Below are 6,847 nucleotides of genomic sequence, written 5' to 3' on the forward strand. Positions count from 1 at the left end.
TACGCCGTTGCGACTGTTTATCTTATCAACGGCATGTCTGAGCTAGTTTCCTTCCTGCATGCAAACACGCAGAGAAACACTTTAAATGGCAGAAACCTGGTTTTAAAGTCATTGTAATCATAAGCAGTTATAGGAAATATGGACTGAAATAATTCCAGTTATGATTGTAATTGATTCACAGCAAGAAAAGGTTTGTTAAAAGTGTGATTTTATTGTCAGGTAAAAAAAATAGAATATATAGATTTGTTTTTGTTTAACACACAGATTTTAAAAAAATAAAATAAAGTGTCATAATATTGTACATGACTATAATACAGATATAAAGCAGAGCTTCACAATTATTTTATTGTGATACATTAAAGCTTTCACTCGCTACCTTGTCTGGACACCCAGGAAGAGTCACAGAACAATTTTTGGTTGTTAGAAAGTTGTGGATAAAAAATGCTAATAAAATATGGACAAAAGAATTGAAACATCAAATATGCAAATGTTGCAACTCTTCATGCTGAGTTTATCTAAAGTGTTTTTAAGCTGCAAAGCATTGAAAGCCACTGCATTTAAGTATTGCGTGTCATATTTCTTAGAACAAAATTTGTTAAGGGCGGTCACTTTGATGTCTTTGCACATCTTTTCTGCCATTGCCTTATTTTCCTCTTATTCCGTCGTCTCCTTGTTGTTAAATGTCTTCGTGTGAATGCTTTTCTTCTTCTCGTGGTTTTTGCTGGTATATGGTCACTTGCTGAACTGGTACCAGAGGCACCAGCAATGTTGTTGGGTGCTGATGTTGGATTTGGAGTTGATTGTTCAGGTACTGGGGTTGAAGTCATTGTTGATGGTGCTGAGGCTGGTGTTGTTGAGGTTGTTGATGCTGTGGTTGATGTAGCGAATGTTGGAGTTGATGTTGGTTCTGATCCTGGTAAGGACGCCGAGCTTGATGGTGCTGTTGCTGGTGTTGATGGTGCTGACGCTTTTCTTGATGGTGTGTCAGATCCTGGTGCTGTTGCTGTTGTTAATGGTGCTGTTGCTGTTGTTGATGGCGTGTCAGATCCTGGTGCTGTTGCTGTTGTTGATGGCGTGTCAGATCCTGGTGTTGATGCTATTGTTGTTTGTCGATTTGATCCTGGTGATTTTGCTGTTGTTGATGGTGCTGATGCTATTGTTGATGGTGGTTCAGTTCCAGGTGCAGATGTTGGTGTTGTTGCCACTGCTTTTGGTGTTGATATTCGTTCTGATCCTTCTGTGGGACATTTTTCATTTTGTCTTTTCTTCAGCTGCTGAATTACATGTTTTGTCCAGTCATTCTCGGTGAAGCATAGTGTCTTTCCAGCGTTCGTCCGAAACCTGAAATTGTATTGCTAGATGTTAAAATGAATACAGTTCAGTTGTATCATTGCTTTTCTTTCTTATTGTATGGTTATATATCAAAAAATAAAAAAAATAAACAAAAATGTTTTTCTTCTCTCTTCCCTAATTACATATCTGATGACCGATTTTGGAATATTGTTGTATTTTGTAGTCCATTAAAACAAAGTGTGGAGGTTAAAACTAAAACTTTCACAAACACCATAAATAAAAATCTGAACAGGACTAATTTTCACAATTGAATAAAGATATTACAATGAAATCAGATGTAGCTGATATGTTTAAAAAAGATAGATCACTTACGCAACTGCTGTAAACAAACAGGGACCTTCCTTCTGAATGGTGTACTCCTTAATCCTAGAGTGAGGGACTTTTTTATTGGAGAGCGTAACACACGGACAATATCCAATGGCTAAAAAAAAAACACATAGACACAAAGGATTTGAATATTTGTATGTAAGGACAAATCAATCAATAATTTGTTTAAATATTTTTTGTACTTACTTGCTTGGACCAGGTTCATCCATGTCGTGAAACAGAGAAGAGAGGTTGAAATCAGGCTAAACTGCATCTTTCCCTTAAGTGGTCACCCGTTGAGTCTTTCGACAAACTGCGTTTTTCAGTAAGTGTTCTCCCCGTTTGCTGAAATATATACAAGTACGAAGATTCCAACCAGTCTTGTTCAGGCGGCAGCCACGTGTTCGATGTCTTTCAAGCTGCAAAGTTCTCTCACTCTTTCTGAAACTACAGGTTTTGATCTCAGCTCGTCTTATACTACAAGTTCCTCTCCCTCCCACCTCAAACACAACCCACCACAAGAGGGGATTGTCACAGCAGCCGCATGGTGGGGAGAGGAAACAGCAAGTTGACCTGTCACACGTCAAAGATGTGAATCATTCTTTTTACCACCGTCCTGGCCAAGTTTGAACCTAAACGTTCCTAGCAAAACATATTTAGACAGAGTATCGTTGTTTTCCACGACACACCACACTGAAAATCTTCACCTGTCTCTCAATTAAACTTCAAAGACGTACTTTGAAACAATGTTCCTCTTATTCTCAATTAATCTAGTCTTTATTTACTTAATATCAATATATGTCAATCAAGTTTTAACTTTTGACGAGAGAAAGAGGTAGCCTCAGCTGAACTCACACAGTGGACTCTCTCACTTAAACCAAATAGATGTGTATGTTTAATTTTAATCTGTCAGAAAAAATAGGGTTGTGGCCCAAATATATTTAGTTCTAGTAGTCATTTGAACTCATTTCAGGTGTCACTGTTTTGCAGACTTTACTGCATCAGAGCAGTTCTTTAAAACTATTTCTTGTGATTTAAGTAGTTTGCAGAATTATATCTAAATGATGTGCATTTTTTTCCCAATGTTAAAGGTTTTTCTAGATTTTAAAAACTTTATTTTAAGTTTTTGTTTGGTTATGGTGTATCTCATAAAAAGTGAAAATCTGTGGGTTTGTGTGTGGCCTTTGATGAGCACCAGATTGTGAAGAGGTAGTAGAGAGAAGACCTAGCATTGAAAGTGCATGTGCATGCATGCAGGAAATGTTGGGCTTAAATCGCACTTTAAAAATTAGAAGTGGGGGGCTTCTAATTAAAGCGACAGAATAAAATGTTCATGAGTTCAAAGAGGTGTGAATCGGAAAGGAAAATGTTAGCCAAACTGAAACTCTGCTTGGCCATAATGCGCCTCAAAAGTTTCCCCATAATAAACCCCATTCACAATGACATCACTCTGTATTGGAAGGCTTAACATTAACAATGGGCTTCATAATGTTCCTATGACTGCAATTCAAGAAATGTAGTTATTGTATTAAGTCAGTTTCAGGAGAAAAAAAAATGACCAATCATTATAGCTGGCTATGAGCCAGCACATCTTGTTTTGTGTTTTGGGCCTCAAACATCTTCATCCATTCATTTTTACCTCATCCCAACTGTGCCAAATGGGTTAAGATTATATTTATTCACCACTTGTCTCCTAATAATATTTAATTTTCATTACATTTCATTTAATATTTATTCATAATGCTTGACTTTACATTGTTGTTATAAATTTGCTTCACATACCATCCCGGTTTTGTTTGTATGAGCATTGTATTGTACTTCACCCCTAAGCAGATGTATTATTAATCAACAGAATTTATTCATGTATAGTTTTTTTTATTTTTTTTTTTATTTTATTGAACTAGATTTTTTATACATATTTCTTTGTGAATACTCAAAATTATTTATTCCTTTGTTCAATCCACCATCCAGGCGTTTAGGTGGTCTAATTGATTCCTGATTTTATAGGGAAATAAATGTATTGTTTGTATTACTGGATACAAACCAATGGAGGATTTTATTTTTCCCATAGTTTTACTTATTTACATTTATGGGACCTCATGAGCTGCTTTGTATGAATAAAAATTTACAAGTCATTAAACAGTGTTTGTAAATTGGCTCAATAATAATTTTCCTGTGTTTTGTGTAGACTATATTGTTAATTTTAACCTGCTTGGTATTGTGCTGTCTTATAAGGTTCAGGTGTGCTTTCAGTTCTGTTTAAAACCAGTAAGATTTATTTTGGACACCTCATCAATCTTCATGAACCCCCTTTATCCCATCTTACTTATTTTTACTATCCCTTTTAACCCACTTACCTTCCTCATCTCTCTTTTTGACCTGCTTTTTAATTCATCCTTTACATCTGTTTAAAATCGACCTTTTCATCCCAACCATCGATCCCAACCATTATTAGTTTGCATCCCTCCTCTCCATCTTTAAGACAAGTTTATTCCCACGCATCCTCCTCTTCCCCCTTTAAACCCACATCCCAAACACAGCAAACTCGCAATTGGGCGCGCCTGTGCTGTCAAAAGGAGATTTTGACAGAAGTAAGATCTTAATTTATTCAACAAAGCCCATTCAATTCAATTAAATTTTATTTTATTTATATAGCGCCAAATCATGAAACATGTCATCTCAAGGCACTTTACAAAGTCAAGTTCAATCATATTATACAGATTGGGTCAGATTATACAGATTGGTCAAAAATGTCCTATATAAGGAAACCAGTTGATTGCATCACAGTCCCGACAAGCAGCATTCACTCCTGGGGAAGCGTAGAGCCACAGGGAGAGTCGTCTGTATTGTACATGGCTTTGCTGCAATCCCTCATACTGAGCAAGCATGAAGTGACAGTGGGAAGAAAAACTCCCCATTAACAGGAAGGAAAACCTCCGGCAGAACCGGGCTTAGTATGAACGGTCATCTGCCTCGACCGACTGGGGGTTACAGAAGACAGAGCAGAGACACAACAAGAGAGACAAAAAAGCACAGAAGCACACATTGATCCAGTAATCTGTTCTACATTAGATGGTAGTAGCGGGTGAGCCGTCTTCTCTGGATGATGTCACAGTTAACAGAACGCCAGACCAGGTGTACCTACTATGAAGATAAAAGAGAGAGAACAGAAAGTGAAAGCAGAAATGACAACACATAATGCATTATTGAAGAACAGGGGAACTCTATAGAGTGAGAAAAGATCCTGATATCCTCTAGTAGCGGCTATAATGCTATAGGCTTAGGCTACTCAGTAGCCTAAGCCTATAGCATTAAAACTATAAAAGGTAGCTCAGAGTAACATGAGCCACTCTAGTTATAAGTTTTGTCAAAAAGGAAAGTTTTAAGATTAGTCTTAAAAGTAGACAGGGTGTCTGCCTCATGGACCAAAACTGGGAGTTGGTTCCACAGGAGAGGAGCCTGATAGCTAAAGGATCTGCCTCACATTCTACTTTTAGAGACTATAGGAACCACCAGCAGACCTGCAGTCTGAGAGTGAAGTGCTCTGTTAGGAACATACGAGGTAATCAAAGCTCTGATATATGATGGAGCTTGATTATTAAGGGCTTTATACGTTAGAATAAGAATTTTAAATTATATTCTTAATTTAACAGGAAGCCAAAGAAGGTAAGCTAAAATTGGAGAAATATGATCCCGCTTGTTGATTTTCGTCAGAACTCTTGCTGCAGCATTTTGGATCAGCTGAAGGCTTTGAACTGCATTTTGTGGACTTCCTGATAGTAAAGAATTACAATAGTCCAGCCTTGAAGTAACAAATGCATGGACCAGTTTTTCAGCATCACTCCTGGACAGAATGTTTCTAATTTTGGCGATATTCCGGAGGTGAAAAAAGGCAACTCTGGAAACCTGTTTAATATGGGATTTAAATGACACCAAGATTTTTTACTTTATTACCAGAGGCCATGTTAATGCCACCCAGATTAAGTGATTGGTTAAGAAGTTTATTTTTTGAGGACTCTGGCCCAAAGATTACAACTTCTGTCTTGTCAGAATTTAAATGCAGGAAATTTAAAGTCATCCAGCTTTTGATGTCATCAAGACATGACTGGATAAATATAGCTGAGTATCATCAGCATAACAGTGGAAATTAATCCCATGCTGTCTGATAATTTTGCCGATCGGAAGCATATATATAGTAAAGAGAATTGGTCCAAGGACTGAACCCTGTGGTACTCCACAGGTGACCCTAGAGTTTGAGGAAGATTTAATAATAACATGAACAAACTGGAATCTGTCTGACAGATAAGATTTAAACCAGCCTAATGCTTTCCCCTTAATCCCTACAGTATGTTCAAGTCTTTGTAGGAGAATATTGTGATCAACTGTATCAAATGCAGCACTTAGATCTAACAGGACAAGTACAGACACAAGTCCATTATCTGAGGCCATGAGAATATCATTAGTGACCTTCACCAGAGCTGTTTCAGTGCTATGATGAGCTCTGAAGCCTGACTGAAACTCCTCAAGTAGGTCATTGCTTTGTAAATGTTCACAAAGTTGATTAGCAACTACTTTCTCAAGAATTTTAGATAAGAAGATTAGATATAGGTCTGTAGTTTACTAACTCATCTTGATCAAGAGAAGGTTTCTTAAGTAAAGGTTTAATAACAGCTACTTTAAAAACCTGTGGTACATATCCATTTACTAAGGATAGATTAATCATGTCTAAAATAGTGCCACTGATCAAAGGGAATATGTCCTTAAACAACTTGGTTGGGATTGGGTCTAACATACAGGTAGAAGGTTTAGATGAAGGTCAAAATTTAGATAGCTCAGAAAGCTCCACTGCTTCTAAACAGTTCAAACACTGTGCAGGTTCTAAAGATTCCTACAATGCTGCCTCACTTACTGAGGACGAGGTAATCATGTTTGGGAGGATGCCAATTATTTTGTTTTTAATGGCATCAATTTTATTTATGAAGAATCCCATAAAATCGTTACTACTAAGAGCTAAGGGAATGGATGGATCAACAGACCTGTGGCTCTGGGTAAGTTTGGCAACTGTACTAAAGAGAAATCTAGGATTATTTTATTTCTCTTCAACTAATGATGAAAAATATGCTGCTCTAACTCTGCAAAGGGTCTTGTTACACAACAATAAACTGTCCCTCCAGATTAGGTAGGATTC

The 6,847-nt window shown here is 37.1% G+C and overlaps 1 long non-coding RNA gene across 2 annotated transcripts; it reads right to left on the reverse strand.

Annotated features, from left to right (window-relative positions):
• Nucleotides 1-219: 219 nt before the first annotated feature.
• On the reverse strand, nucleotides 220-2,136 carry LOC105934189. Of its 2 annotated transcripts, XR_004928513.1 has the most exons (4): nucleotides 1,867-2,136; nucleotides 1,666-1,774; nucleotides 1,146-1,341; nucleotides 220-1,037 (listed from the first exon to the last, which is right to left on the reverse strand). It is a non-coding gene; the product is annotated as a mucin-13 (long non-coding RNA). The 2 variants fall into 2 exon arrangements; XR_001166692.3 differs by having other exon boundaries at nucleotides 220-1,341; nucleotides 1,867-2,134.
• Between the last annotated feature and the right edge of the window lie 4,711 nt (nucleotides 2,137-6,847).

This window comes from Fundulus heteroclitus, unplaced genomic scaffold (genome assembly GCF_011125445.2).
Source record: "Fundulus heteroclitus isolate FHET01 unplaced genomic scaffold, MU-UCD_Fhet_4.1 scaffold_165, whole genome shotgun sequence".
Taxonomy (NCBI): Eukaryota; Metazoa; Chordata; class Actinopteri; order Cyprinodontiformes; family Fundulidae; genus Fundulus; species Fundulus heteroclitus.